At 38.0% G+C, this 16,297-nt stretch overlaps 1 long non-coding RNA gene across 1 annotated transcript in view; it reads right to left on the minus strand.

Moving 5' to 3' along the window:
* LOC309845782 overlaps positions 1–10,341 on the minus strand; it is a 39,125-nt gene extending 28,784 nt beyond the window's left edge. The window contains exons 1-2 of the long non-coding RNA XR_014301511.1: positions 9,892–10,341; positions 9,191–9,264 (exon numbers count right to left, since the gene is read on the minus strand). This is a non-coding gene — a long non-coding RNA (uncharacterized lncRNA). The remainder of the gene's footprint in view (positions 1–9,190; positions 9,265–9,891) is intronic.
* Between the last annotated feature and the right edge of the window lie 5,956 nt (positions 10,342–16,297).

Here is a 16,297-nt window from a genome sequence, read left to right on the forward strand (position 1 = left end):
ATGTGAGAGCATTAAGCACTCAGACATTGATGCTGTGGGTACTAGCTGTGATCAGTTGTTCCACAGGTGATAAAATCTCAGATTGGGACCCATAATGGAAGAAAACTCCTGGCAGGACAATCTACTGTGAATGCAGAAATAGAGCACACAGAGTTCTTCCAAAGGAAATAAGTAGAGCTTTTGCAATTGGCCTTTGCAATATCTGTGCGTATGGCTTCTGTTCTCACTACCTAAATGCCACCAAAATTGTTGACATTTCCTTGTTGTTTTCTTTGTTACACAAGTAATGCTTGGTCATTGTACAAAAGAAAAAAAAAATACAGAAAACAGCTCCTTTATCTCTCTCCCTGTATATAAAATTAATATTTTGAGATATGAGCTTTCTCTCTCTCATTTATGGATTTCAAAAAGAGAGATACACCAGTGACTTCTTAGTCACTAAATTCAAGGACATCTCCTTGTTTCTCCTGTCTCCCTGAAACATCCTATGTTAACTCTACCCTTGATGCTTATTCTTCCTTGGATTTAACACCTCATAGTAAACTTGCCTGCTTCCCCAAACCTAAAATTAAATATGTCTTAAAATGAAATATTCAGCTTCTGCCCCAAAAGCTTTTGTCCCTGTCCCGTGTCCTTTGCTTCTATTAACAGAATCACCTTATTATTTTTTCTTTCCTGTAGGCTTCATCCTGTCACCAAGTTCTCCACAGCACCCCCACCCACCACCCTCCTCCACTTCAGGCCCATCACCTCAGTTGAAGCCCTGTGGCCAAATCCCCTGACCTCTGCAAGGAGATTCTCTCTTTAGTATTTGCAAGATCCCCTCATTGCAATCCAGCCTGAGCCCCTTGGTCAGATTCACCCTGTAAAACACAATTCTGATCACTTAATCTCTACTTAAAACCTACAATGACCAAGAAAAGCCCTTGCTCTTTGGCAATGGGTATATCAGGGCCTTACCATCTGGTCTCAGAGGACATGGCCTCCCTGCTTTCCATCAGTTCCTTTCACTTACTTTATTCCCCAAAGAGGCCAGGCCCCTAGATGTTCCCACACGGACCCACTCCAGATTTTCTTCCCACTATTTTTTTTTTCACTCAAATATTTATTTACCCCATATCCACATGTTGAAATACTACCTATCTGTTGTGGTTCAGACTATAGGACATCTCTATGAAGGATTTCACGAGGCTCTTATCTCATCTCACCTGTCCCTTTCTATGTTGCATCACAAATAATGAAGTGTATAACTTATTTACCTGGACACACCAAAGAAATGAAAGTCTGTTTACATGTGAATCCTCTATACTCTACTGTAACTCGTTCATGGTTGGGATTCTTTAAGAACTCTGAGTGAATGATCCCTGACTTGAATCAATGTACAGTTAGTAGCTGGACTATATCTTTGATCTTCGTAACTTCATTCCTAGAATGTCTTTATCTCAATATACTTTGTAATCAAGGAAAAAAGGAAAGTATGCATCTCATTGAGGACCTCATCTGCTCTGTTATAGCAGGTCCAGTGAAGAAATGCACAAAAGATAAGAGGAAAGTCATCGTAGAAGAGTTCTCTGCTTTATTTCACTGACAATGTTGGTGAGAAATTGTGCAAAGGATGTATTGGTGAGAATGAATCTTCACAGGGTTATCCCTGAAGCAGTTTTACATCTTAGTCTTATAGAGATTGTATAAAGACTGTACCAGTGTACAAGAAATGAGTTTCTTTGTTAAAGTGGTGGTTCTTCACAAAGCATAACCTAACATATATTAGGAGGACATTTGACTAAAACTTCATTTGGCAGGACTTTTGTGGCCAATATGGTTTTAAGTGTGAAGTCTGTACTATTAATATGTTCTACCCTATTTGCTAGGTGAGGTTTTTAAGTAAAGGGACTTCCTAACATATAACCTGAAATTTGGAGTGTAAAAACATGTAATATAGGGATTATATGAGCAATAATTAATAACCTTGTTTAATACTGAAAAATATAGAAATCGGAAATCTTACAGTTTTCCAAATTCCCCAAGAATTAAGCTAAGAATACAGGGAAGCAAAATATTGTCCTAAAAACTGACAATTCCCTTACGATTCCATTGTTTCTTGCAACAATAGATTGAAAAAATCACACATGCTCTGACTCTTCTCTCTTCATACCAGTCTTTCTACATTGATAAAATTGCTACAGAATCAGTAGGAGTTCTGTGCATCAAGGATATATCTGAGATAGAAGAGGGAGAATTGTCTCAATATATATCACACTGAATAAAAAATGTTTTTATTGGAAAGTTTTTCAGAAACTCAATAGAAGAAATCATCAAAAGATAATTTTGAGAGGAAGTGTCTTCTCTTTTGGCACTTTAGTCCCCCCGCCCCCCATATGAACTACGCTAGGATTATATGCTTTGATTTTTTTCAAAATAAACCTCTTAAAAAAGAGCCCCTTTGGCTATACTGGCTGACATTTTCTAAATCCTCATGAACTGGCAATTTATTCTAATAAAGATATAATACACATTTAAATTTCTTTAAGGTCACAGGATAGAATTTAGGCATTTGGATTGAAATTATGCTGTTAAAATCTTACATATCATTAAAAATTTTTAAAGTAAAAGCAATTTCATAAAGCAATCCCATGTCTAATAATTCCGAGTCAATTTATCTTGACTCCTAGCAGCTTTGGAGATTTGATTTTAATCAAGATGATGTTTATGAATGTTAGGAAAATAAGTACAATGACAACACTCTGGTATAATCATGATCATTCATATCTCCCAATAGCCCATCTGGCCAGAAAGAAAATAATGGCAGAATCTCTAAGGCAGGGTGTAGGGCTGCTCCATCCTAAGCTTAGCACTGGTTGAATCTATCATAGGTCATAAGCCAAATAAATACAAAAGCTGATTGAAGCTTCTTTTGTCTAAAGCTGGTTGGGATTAATTTTGTTAATATGCCAGTTTTGAATGAATAGTCCATAGCAGTTTAAAAGACCCACATACTCACTTGTAACCAAGGAAATGTAAGGTGAAATGTAACGCTTTACTCACCAGTGCAATAAAAAAAGAATGGCAAAGAAGGAAGTTATCTTATTTTTGGTGTAGAGTGTAGAAAATGATAGCCTGGGCACCATGGGTGGTAGACTAAATCGATCCAACCTTTCTAGAATTTTTAAAATACATAAACATTTAAAATGTATTCCCCAAAGTAAGAAATTCCATACCTGTAATTTTATCCCATTGAAATATGCACTAAAACAGTAGAATTAATAGTAGCTAATATTGTTAAAAAATAAAATAATACTTATACTGTTGAGTGCTCAGTATGTCCAGCATTGTTCTAAGTGCTTGACAAACATTAACTCGTTTTACTTATTATCATCATCACTGTACCTCTAGGAGGTTAGTACTGTTCCTATCAAGAAACTGAGGCCTTGAGCAATTAACTGAGCTACTCAGGGGCACACAGTGGTGGAGCCAGGATTGCAGCACGACCCGGCATTCTTGCCCCCTTCATCTCCTTGCTCCTCTCAGCAGTGCTACATACACTACATGTGGGCCCAGAAGGCCACTCATTGCAGCACTATTTGTAATAGAAGAAAATTGGAACCAGACGAATCGCCACCACCAGGAAATTATTAAATGAGTTATAGTACTCCCAACACTTCGACTAAGCTTGTGGCAAACTTCCATCTGCAGCAGGCCTATAGAAATACTTGAAATACTCCAAACACATCAACAAACAAACAAAAAACTTCTTTTTTTAACTTTAGGTGCGAAGGGTCAGGTTAATTTTGATCTGCCAGTACTTGATACATTATCGTTGGTCTTCATAAAGCACAGTTCTGCTTTTTTTTCGTGTGTTTTCTTTTTTCTCATTCCTGTTTCCTCTACTCTCCCCCAATGTGTTTGGTCTATACAACATGCTGTGTTCTTACAGAAGATGGGTTGTTGTTCATAGGCCTATTTTAATATGCATATAAGAACTATGATACATATCTTGTGATTTCTACTTTTTTCACCTTGCAGTATATTTTTAAGCTCTCTGCAAGTTGCTATGGGTATAATTAGTCTGTGGCTTGTCCTGACCATGCCCTGCAGACTGGACATCAACACAGCTTACCGGTGACTTCTCTTGCAGTAGATGGCTACATTGGTGGCAATTTCCTGCCAACAACAAGAGCAAAAACAAACAAAAACAAAGAACCCCAATGTGTTGAGCTTTCATGCGTGCCTTCTCGTGGATCCACTGAGCATTGCCTTGGAATGTATACACAGGAGAAGAATTGCTAGGTCTCAAAGAGTAAGTGGAAGCCTATTGTAGCTGAGTACTGCCACACTGTTCTATGTAAGGCCTGCACCAGTATTCGCCGTCAGCATAAGCCTGTGAATGCACCCCTGGCCTCGTATCCCTGTCCACACCTGGCATTATCCACTGTCCTCATTTTTATGGGTTTGATAGAAGTAACATGAGACTTCATTATTTCAGTTTTATTCTGAAAATCAAATCACACGCATCCAAACTTAAAAAATACAAACAGTAAATATGGTGGGACAGAAACCAAAACGGGAACCCAGAGTAAAGGTTGGCACTCCATTGGTCTCTCATAAATTGGATGCTTATATAGGCCCATTCCTATGTTGATATATGACCTTGAGCATTATGAGCTAGAATGGAGATTCCTGCAAACAGCTGAGACCCTGTGTCTTAGTTTGAGTTCTTGCAGAGGAGGCTGTGAAGCAAAAATGTATGTCCCAGTAGTATAAGAAATACCAGTAAGAGAAAGGAAAAGTGATACAGAAGTGCAAGACAGGACTGCAGGATAAATTCTTTAGCCAGCTGTTATGATAGACAACTGGAGATTAAATCTGTAGGGAAACACCTACAATAGAATGATCCCACCGAAAGGGCAGGGGAACTGGGAGATATACACACAGACATCAGAGAGGCATTGATTGGGAGCTGCTCCTAAGAGCGTTAATGCCTTTGCACTCCAGGGCCTGCTGTGGGATAGGCACAGAGCTGCAGATGCAGACACGGAAGTCAGCTAGAGTGCGGGAACGGACATGCACAGAGCCCTGATCCACCTGATCCTTGCACCATCCTGATCCGCCTGATCCAACATTAAATGTGCCATGTCCCGTCATTGCTTTTTCAAGGTGCTGTCCTTGAAAATTTGTAATTTCTCAAAATATATTTATGACAGAGTTAGTGGGGGTAAGTTACAGTTGGTCCTGAGGCCATCAATGACATACATTATTTGCCTTTTCTTCCATTTACTCAAGATTCCTCTAACCCTTAGCCAGTACTTGCCAGCCTAATGGAGAAAGTCAGACCTTTATGCTTGAGGGGTTGTGGACCCAGTTCTTGACAGGACCTATTGCTACAATTGCCCATATATGATTATTACCAAAAAGAGAAGCACTAGAAGCCTTCTGAGCTCCAACAGCCTTCCTGTTCCCATTGTGAGCAGCGACCCTACCTCTTCATGATCGTCTGGGCTGCATGCCTCGGCCTGGAGGGCAGCACCTTCCTTTTCTATTTTGTCTGGTGTGATGAAGAGCCCAAAGTGACAGGCACTATAACTTTATGTTTAGTGAAGCCTTTACTACTTACTCCGCCTCTGAGAGCCCAGGTAGAGTCTGAACCTATTGGGAGGGAATAGGAAGCAGAAGTCTCCCAGGAGACCAGGGTCACTTCTATGCCCATCCTTGGTTCCTAGATCCATATAATGGTACAGAGAATACCATCTAATACTATTGGTTAAAGGTATAAACCATATCTTAATAAATCAAAGCTATTTCCAATCTATAATCAGTTCTTCTGTGACTAAGTATTACAGACCATGGTATACATTTACAAGGAGATACAAGATACTGCAGCATGGCTTATATTAGTGAAAGACTGGAAATAACAAAAAGTAAAAGTGATATGGAAGTAGCACCAGAGTCCTTCTTACTAATCATGATCGTCAGTTTCTTCTATTATTACTCATTCCTGCCATAAAAGGTTCATGTAAGAATTCAATGTATTGAACGTAAAATGTAAAATGCCTGGTGCCTGAAGCACAGTAGGCACTCAATAAAGAGTGGTTTCTTTAGGTTTTCATTATTACTTAGAATGACAGTATTTTCTGTGAGAGAAAACGAACAAACAGAAAAACAGAGAAGTGAATATAAAAGAATAAAAGAAATCAGAAGTCCTTTGTTCCTCATGAGAATCTCTGGCTCCCTCCAAGAACTGTTTTGTTGTTGTTGTTTCATTTCTCATAAATTCGACTCTAAGCATTAGATTCAGGAAATGATTAGATGTCCCCAATTTAGGTAATTATGTGACTAAGTGATTAGATGTCCTCTATTTATTAGGGCTCAGTGTGATTCTAAATTGTATAGCCTGTGAAATTTGCAGAATTGAAGCTTGTGTGATTGTGTTTGAACTTGGCTGATTAAGGGGGTGGTCAGGGATGCTGTCTTTTTACTCTCAGCAACGCAGAGAGACAGGCTCCCAGATCCCCTGTGCCCATGGAGGCTTGAGTCTCTTGTCAAGAAGAGCAGTTACAAAACAAGTGAGATTTCCCTCATGCAGATTCTCAGCAGGAGGCTTTGCTGATGACTGAGTTGGGTGTGCTTGGCACAGAGGAACCAGGCTCTGGAAACAGAAATTTGGGAAGCCTTATTATAGCAGCCTGAGTCTATTACTTGGTCAACAAATCTGAAAGCTTCTGATCCTGGACACTTGATTGTTTGACCCTCCTGGGGTGACTGAAACTGCTCTTTAAAGGTCACCAATTTCTAATAAATCCCCCAACCATTCCTTTTCCATCCTTATTGACCACCCTGGTATTCTTGTTTTTAGGGCCCCACACCTTTAAGTCACTTTTCCAATGACCACATCCCCATTTCTATTTTGCAATTTTACAATGGACTATGTTCAGGATTGTTCCTAAGCAGCCCCTGGTTTTAGTTAGTTAATGGAATCTGAAGTGTATCTGTGGCTAAAAATAGCTGTCTCCTCCAAATGCTGGCTGCAGAGAAATGTGAGTCTTTCTTCAACATGATGAGTCTTAGAGAGACATTTATTTTTATTATCTCAAAATTGGTCTGTCCTCTTCCAGTCTCTCATGTCAATTCTTTAACCACCAACACTGCAAGATACAGAGGAAGACGTTTCTCAGGACGACAGATCTAATGCATGCTTGCTCTATTAAACCAATAGGCTGGGATTCTGTGTGATGAGCAAATATTTTTATTTAGCTTGCTTATTTATATTTCATTGGTTGTTCTCAAAAAACATTTATAAGTATGATAAAGAGAAAAATAGCATTTTTCAAATATTTAAAAGATAAACTGCTCATTTCATTTACAGTTCAGTTTATCATAAGATAAAGAATAGCCTTGTATTTGTAAACTTCTCTATTATTTTCAGCTCCTCATTGATTATGTTTCAAAACAACAAAAGGTGGAATTTATTTCTTCAGATATTATTCCCAAATAGTTCAACTGTCCTGACATCTGGTGGTTTTAATATGATGTCGATAAGCACCAACCACATATTAATATTTGAGCATTGTCTACAAGTCAACAAAAACCTGATGGACACAAAAATTTCATCATGAAAAAAGTAAAATCATCTGCAAGCAATCATTAAAAAAAAAAAAACTCCCCAGTGAGTGAATTTTTCACTATCTAGTAATTATTTTTTGATACTGTAGATATAGAATCATTCATATGGTTTGGGGGAAGAAATGGCATATGGTAATCTAAATACTAAAAAATGAATTATAATTATTTTAATTTTTGAAAGTACAAATTAATATGGCAGTTTTCACCAAGAGAGCTTGATAAAGTCTTCTATACACAATAAAATTTATTTATGGTGTTTTTCTCCTCAAAGGACATTTCTATATCTTGCTGTGACAATTATCCGAAGCTGTATTCAAGTACCTGACAATTAGAAGAAAAACTATTTCGATCATAATTGATACTTTCTTTCTTTTTCTTTACCTCTTATTTATTTCTAAATAACACTATCATTTTGAAAGAAAAAAATAAGGATGTTTATAATGTGTCAAAGCCCTAGAGAGGAGGAGGCTTCAAGTGAGGCTGGAGAATTCATAGCGAATATGCTGTGAATTGTATGAGAAGGTTCACTCAATAGTACAGTGAAGTTCAAGAATGCTCAAACAGAGAACTTGGTTCTCCTTGAGGACATAGCTCCTTGTCTTGAAAGAATTAAGATCTTAGCAGATTTCACCAGCTGCAGGATAGAACCTAGTCATCCACTTTATACTGGGAGCCTTTTAAAAATTTACTTAATCTGTAAAGCATTCACCATGGTGCCATTTGTATAGACATGCCTTTAAAAAAATACATTTTGATGGTGACAGTTACATTATTTTTGGCTTTGCATAACAGCTGCAGACTATAATTAAGACAACTAAAATTTGTAGGTGACATTCATCTTCGATAACATAATATTTTTTTAGTCACACAAACTGTTGTTCAGTCTCCAGAGCCTACACCCAGGACTCTTCATTTATTAGTGGGATTTGGGTTAATACTATTTCCAGGAATTATTCCTAGTGGCATACGAGGGCTGCAATACCCTAGAATCAACATCTAATGCTGTAGAGGCCCCAGTGCAAAGCCTTTCTCCCTGGATACTTGCTTTACTTTATTTCCAAGATGATTAATTTCACACCATTCCAGGAGCTGCTGCTGGTGTAATCTTTTCAGATCTATTTTTGATCATCACTTCATTGACTTTTTAACTGGAATGTTCTGGATCCCCGTGATACTTACATACCATACCATCTTTTTCTTAATCCTGCCAATTTCTCATAAAAATTAAATATATATATATATATGTATATATATATATATATGTCTTTGATGGATGTCAGAATCATTGGAAATAGAAAATAGAATAGAATTAACTCAAAAAGGAAAGTATAGTCTTTACTGAGACACTATGAACTGTTAGAATTCTGTTAACTAGAAATTTCAAAATTATAATCAATACTAATAACCAGACAATGGACAGGAGGGGGAAAGAAGAAGAAAGAGAAAATAGGGATAAGGAACAGAGTGGAAAGCACTACAGGTGACTTTGGAAAACGCTTAAAAGAGCAAAATGAAAGCTATCTGGAAGCAGAGTGAAAGGCTCTGGTCCTGGGTGCGTCTCCTCCAATCTCACCTGGTCAGATTTCCAGGGGCATCAATTCACTTCTCCCAGGTTCTCAGCTTCCCCTCATCTGATGCAAAAAGAGTCTGTTGAAGGTAAAAAAAAAAAAAAAAAAAATTAAGTCCTGTTCCAATTCTAACATTATTGTGTAGAAGGTAAATGGTCAGACATCAAAATAGGTCATATCTTTTTAAGAATTGCCTGTAATGAAGTAATAAGTAACATCACAAAGATCCATTTTTGCCTTCTATACAATCATATCATTTAAAACATTATTATATCAAAGGCAAATCCATCTAACACACTAGGGACATTTTCTGTCCTCTTTTTTATTGATATCCTATGCCACTGGAATTAGAGCTTTTTTCTTTTAATCTATTTTTCTTTGAACTCCGATACTAGACTTACTGTTTCTGATGTTCGCAGGAATAAGGAACCATTGGGAAGTTCATGTTGAGTAACAGAAAGAATGCTGATTTTTTTTTTCCTAAAAGACCAAGACCTCAAATTCTATTAGCCACTGACTGCTCTTTTCTAGAACTAGTCTTTGCTAAAACGTGACACCTTAATTACAGTTTTTAACCGTTACTGTCACAAGCCATTGATTCTACAAAACCCTTTTCTTGCAAATAATTCTCTACCATTTTTGTGAAGCTTTTCTTCACCACTTAAATGAGTATTCTCAATGAAAAAACAGATTTCTTTCTTCCTACCTTGTTCTTCCAATTTTCTGCTAAATCCTTCACTTTATCTGATTGCTTGTGGATCTTCAACAGGCTTGCCCCTATGAAGTGGTACAACTTTTGAAAAAAAAATACATAAATTATCTTTCCCATTCAGCTCCCACGAATATCCTGATTTCTAGCTGCAAGGCAGACTTCTCAGATGGCAATGTTTAAGAAGGAGGCAAATATAATCTTCATGGATACTTCCAGACCGTTACTGAAGCCCTTCTCTTGGATGATGTGGCTAGCTTTAAGTATTTTCAGGGTGGATTCCCTGGGCTTCTTGTGCTAGGGCTTGTCTAGGCGTTCCTGATGTGCCCTGTCACCGAGCACTTTGAGACAGGAGTACAAGCAATGCCTCTGCTCCCAGCCAGATCCGCTCCTTGCAAGTCTCCTGTGTCTGTGAGCTCTTCCTGGGCTTGGTTTTCAATGCTGAATCCTCTGTGTGCTTCTCTTGGTTTGGAGTCTCTCCTGTATCATCTCACTCTGCTCTTCAGCCCACATCCTGAAATACTTCTGCTGTTGGACTGCCTCAATTCCTGTTGGAAAAATAAGAGATTTAGAAGTGAGTGAAACAGAGAGAATACATAATTCTAGAACATTAGAACTGAATGGGATTCTAGTGAGTATTGAGTTCAAATAATTCCATTTTAGAATAGTGAAAATAGCATGAGAGAGATTGAGTGATTGTCCCTATGGTAAGATACAACTGGTAAATGGCAAAGATAAGGCTTATCTGATTCCAAATCCAGTACCTTTCATGGCTGTAGTGAATTAGGTGGGCATTTCATCTACCTTGACATAGTGAAGGAGGCTCACTTATATGCACATTCCCCTGTTGAACCTGATACTCCCAGTTGTGATATGTGAAGTGGTTTACAAACTCTAAAATCTGTATAAATTCAAGATAAAGTTTTCTCATTTCACCTTCCTTCATATGAGACTGGGACCAGGAGGAGAAGACAGTTTATCATGCTCCAACTTTGATAAGCAATGACTTGGGCTCTCCTCTTTTGAAAGGTGTTTTTGAGATGCATCATAGAAGCATCAGAAAAATCCCCTGGGAGAGGAAAAACTTAAACAGGAACGAATTCTTTATGGGCTTGGGTATACATGCATAGAGTTAATAGAATTTAGAAATGGCAAAATCAATGCAGCTTTGAGGATAAATAACTAATAATAACAGAGCTTCTTGCCTTTGAGCTCCTATTTGGTCTGATCTGTCTACACCTCTAATACTGAGCATGTCATTTACAAATGAGTATTTTGAGTCCAGAGGTCAGGCTGACTCAAAAAAGAAGAAAAAGATTGGAAATGTCTTTTTTTTTTCATGCCTCAAAAACATTGTAGTTCATATTAGCAATGAGTTAATTATCTCATTCTGATATACATAGGATTGTGTTTGTTCTTTTATCCTGTTAAGATACTGATGTTATAAATGATTCCTCCTTTATTCTGACAGCCTGAAAGCTACTGTACCCGTTTAAAGAATTATGAGTCTATCTAAGCTGAATTCCAGAGTGATTATGATTGCCGCTGCTGCCATTGTCTGATATAAATCATGTGGTCATAAATGAAAGCAAATCATGGCAGCCTCTGAACAGCATAGCCTTTCTCTTTGGGAACTGTTACTACTTAATACAGTTTGCAGGGAGGTTTATGCAATGTACTAGTTATGCTTTTCAAAAGGGAAGATGGTGCTGTTGTGAAATGCAACTGTTACTGTGCCCCTTGAGTACCAGGCAGTAAAAGAAGTAAAGAAATCAGCAGCATCTATCTTTATTTAAGGTTAGATAAAGAATAATAGAAAAATCTTCTGCAACTTCCTTTTACTTAGGCCTAGAGGAGATGGTGATCTCCAAGCACACCTGAAATCAGAAGAGAAAAGGTTTCCCAGAAGTCTCTCACCCTTATTCTAAAGCCATCCCTGCTTCCTTGCCTTGAGCCTCTCCACTGTTAGTCCTAGATCTCATGGAACTCCCTCAGCGCTTTCCCCCCCCCATTTCCCCAATTTCTTTCATAATTTTAGAAATAAAAGGTGAATGTGCTAGGAAAAGATGGGAGACATTGGAAAAGAACTCAAATACTGAGTTCATGCTTCACACTAGGGCCTGCCACATCATTTTATTTAATATCCAGAACAATTTGAGATGGTTTTCAGTCTAATTTTAAAGTAGAAGAAACTGAGACTCACAGAACTGAAATAACTAATCAATGGAGTTTTAGTATATGTGCTGCCGAAGTGAGCACAATTACTGGAGTTTTATTGGTAAGTTGCAGATTTTGATCCCAAAGTGCCATACTTTTCTCCCTATGATACTGTTGTGTCAGGGGATCCCTAAAGGTTTCTACTGCTGAAGTAAAGGATTGGGTGATTTTTAAAATATCACATGATACAGATTATTAATTTTTTATTTTTTTTATAAACATGTATTTTTATCCCCAGGGGTACAGGTCTGTGAATCGCCAGGTTTACACACTTCACAGCACTCACCAAAGCACATACCCTCCCCAATGTCCATAACCCCACCCCCCCTTCTCCCAACCCCCCTCCCCCCAACAACCCTCAGTTTGTTTTGTAAGATTAAGAGTCACTTATGGTTTGTCTCCCTCCCAATCCCATCTTGTTTCATTGATACAGATTAAAGAATAAGCATTAGAGGGGAAAGGAAGCATTTTAAGGCAAGTCAACAAAACAGAAATACAGGGATTCTTCCAGGCAATCTCTCTCTCTATGAAGAGATCATAATCTGTAGTACTTAGCATGGATTTTATTCCAGGAGAAGAACATGCAACTATCTCTTGTCTATATATAAGAAAATGATTTCATTAATGATGGGATCCATAGGCTCTTTGGCCCCAGGCAGTCTGGATTTTGAGTGTCAGATACTTACAAACATGTTCTGGGATTACCACTGGCCCAACATCTTAGACAGCTCGGAAACTTTGGTGCTCATGCTTGATTTGCAGGACGCTGCTTGGGAGGACACCTTCAATTCCACTGGGTGCTACACTTCCATCTAGGAAAAAAGGGAGTCACTCAGTAACCAGCTACTGTGTGATCTGGCCACCCAGAGTGAGCTCCTAGTGTTGTTTTCAGATGATCCTGCTTCAGACATGTCATCTAAAATATGGGCAATTTGTAGGTATCCTCCCCTCTCCAATGATCAGACTGCAACTTTTTAAGGCTGCTCTTTGGTCATTTATTAGCATGGTGCTAATGACAGACAGCCATCAAAGAGTTAATGGGTATCTATAAAATTTCTGTTTTCTTCTAAGTGATTAAAGTGATTTAAAAATGTTGGCTTTTGCTCCTCTTTTCCCCCTTAACAGCCAAGTAAGGGAAATGAGGCTGAGAAGCAAATGCATTTCGCCCTGGGGCTTCTGCTGCCAAAAGGTAATGCCAAGATGAGCACTAGACTAGACTTCTCTAATTTTCCATCCTGGTGCTTATCTTCCTGCCAGGAATGTGACTAGAGTATTAAATTTAGAAGCACTAACTTAGTGAGGAATTTAAACAGAAGTTCAAACATATCTGTGGCAGTTCTAATTTACAGTTTGTTGTTGGCAGTATATGGATTAAGGGAACTAAGGGATTTGGCATGAAACTCACTTTGCCTGCTTATGCCTCTTCTCACCATAATTTGACTCAATGCAACAAATACTTCTTAAGCACCTACAACAGGGCACTTTACTGAGTACATTGAAAAATAGATGAGTAAGACAATTTTTACGATCCAGGAACTTTACCTGGATGTATCCATCTTATTTTATACTTTGGGCAGAATTGACTGCAAGAATGGCCACTGAAGTATATGCAGTTCTCTTTGGAAGATCCTCACAAGAGGGTCCTGAGCCACTGGTAACAAATGTCTGCTTTTCCATGGTGGTGATGACTATAACAATGAAGGCAAATTAAACAGGAAAGCAAACAGTTCGGCTTTAGAGTGTGAGCACTCTCAGTGTTTTCCTGGTAGTTCACTGGAATGTGAAGGTTGACAACTTGAGCTTGTTGCTGCTTCAGTATCCTCAGCAGGAAATCCAGAAAGACACTTCCCTGGAGAAACATGTCTTTCCCTTTTCAGAGATTTTTCTGTTGGCGAATCTACCATGACTTTCTGAATGAAGTAAAAAAAAAAAAAAAAAAATCCTGCCTCCTCTTGAAAATACTATAAAAAGAGGCAGTTACTTCATCCTCATAATTATTATACCAGAACTATCCCTAAATCTCAAATGTATATCATAGAGGCACTCTTTTAATCACATCTTCAGTAGGACTCTGATTACCAATCATTCATAAAACAGCAAACGTCAGAGCTATTGGGGGTCTTCAGAATCTTAAAAGCAGGAAATTATTTCTTCCTAACACAAATTAAGAATCGCATCAAAGAAAAAAAGTGAAAATAAGAAGGGATAAGCTGCAAATCCAGAAAGAAATGGGCCAAGAAATAGAGATCAATGCATAGAGACATAAATCAGAAATACAGACATTTAGTGAGACGGGGAAAAATCTTGTTAATCTCCAGTGCTTGAAAAAACCCTAAGGGTCAACTGGGCAGTCTAATTGAGTATCACTACAAGATGTGACATGGCTATCAAAAAGGTCAGTGTAATTTGGGCCTGGCTATGCAGAGTCATCACTTCTTAAAGTGGAGAGATAATGCTCCCTGTCTACGGACTGGGCTTCACCCAAAAAGTATTTAAGTGGCTATCAAGGTGAATTTGTGAAAAGACACTAAGCCACCTCCAGACTTGAGCACAGGTAATTAGAGATATGCAAGGTGACACCAACCCTTTGACTCTCCCTCCTGGGGAGCAGCCCTACTGGCAGGTAGGCACTAGGTCTCCTGAGAGAGTTCATTCATATGCATGGCCTGAATTTAACTTGTCAGTTGCCCATCGGCAGATGAGAAGGTTCAGATCACTATTACTGAGTTAACTTTGTAATAAGCATGAAGAGTTCCTTGGAACTCTTGGAGAGCCTTGAAAATCCACTTAGAAGAGGAGATGGGGAATATTTCAGGTTAGGGTGAGAAGTAAGCTACTCTTTATGTCTTTGTGGCAGAGGCAGGAGTGCTGCTCAACTCAGTTCTTTGACTCCTTCAGAATTCTGCTAGATGGATGCTAAAAGCATTTCAGTTTCTTTTTAACTTTTTATCTTGGTATAGGTTTAGATTTAACCAAAAAAGTTGCAAAGACAGTAGCAAGAGCCCCTACATATCCCATTCCCCCTATCTCCTATTTTTTTAATATTACAAGACACTTGTTTTATTTAATATTTCATTTTTGCAGCAGATGTGATCAAAATATTGTAATTTTATTAAACAACCGACAGGAATGACAACCACTCTGTAGACCCTCCCGTCATCTAGTTCTTCATGACCACTATGCTTCTTGCTATACAATCTGGTAAAATCGTGGCCGATTCTAAACTTGAACATCGGTTTCTAAAATGTTTCCATTATGCCTTTTATTGAGGCAGTTATTTTCTTCTTTTTACTTATATTTTTCTAACAATTTACCTTTTTAAAAAAGTGTTTCTTTTTCATTCTGTCTCTAGAGAGAGAAAGGGAGATCCTACATTTTGCCATTTGGCATAATCTCAATGAAAACTGGAGGTTTATTATCAAATGGTATGCAGAGTAGTTGCCTTTTGAGTCAAGAAATTTTAAAAACCCATAGCTTTTCAACAGAATTATTCAACAAATTGATGGAAGTCAGAATGAGCAGTGGTCCCCATGGTTGGAAGTGGAAATAATGGCAGCCTATTACGAAATAGAAGGTCCTGGCTGCTGTGTGTCTTCTCTTTGTAAGAAGTTCTTAATGATCTTTGATATTATTCTGTTTATAATGTATAATTGAAAGAAGAGAGCAATAGAGAATGAGGAAGGAAAAGAGGTAAAGTTACCAACTCTTTCCAGTTATTCCAGTTATCTTTCTAGTTATGGCCTTGAATTCACAAATCCTTAAGATTTCCTAGATATAGAATAATAGTCACAGAGTAGAGTGATTGATTTCTGAGATAATCAAAGCAGAAAAGAGGGAAGTAAATGAGCTATTCTCCAACTGCTACTTGAAGAAAGAAGGGAGGAGAGATAGAGAAGGAGGAAAAAAAAGAAAAAGTGAAAAAATTAAGGCTGGAAAAAGGATGAAAGGGAGAGAGACAAAAGAAAAACAGTATATTATACATGGAAAAGAGGGAGAAAAAATCAATGAAAGGCAGAAAGTCCATTTTTAAGTATCATTTTCTCCAAAGCTCAACATGTTCCAAGTAGGAATGTGTGTTCTCTTTCCCAGTTTTATTGAGGTATAATTGACAAATAAAATTGTAAGACATTTAAAACCTATGGCATGATGATTTGGTGTACGTATACATTGTGAAAGGATCTGCCTG

This window comes from Mustela nivalis, assembly GCF_964662115.1.
Source record: "Mustela nivalis genome assembly, chromosome: 12".
NCBI classification, from domain to species: Eukaryota; Metazoa; Chordata; class Mammalia; order Carnivora; family Mustelidae; genus Mustela; species Mustela nivalis.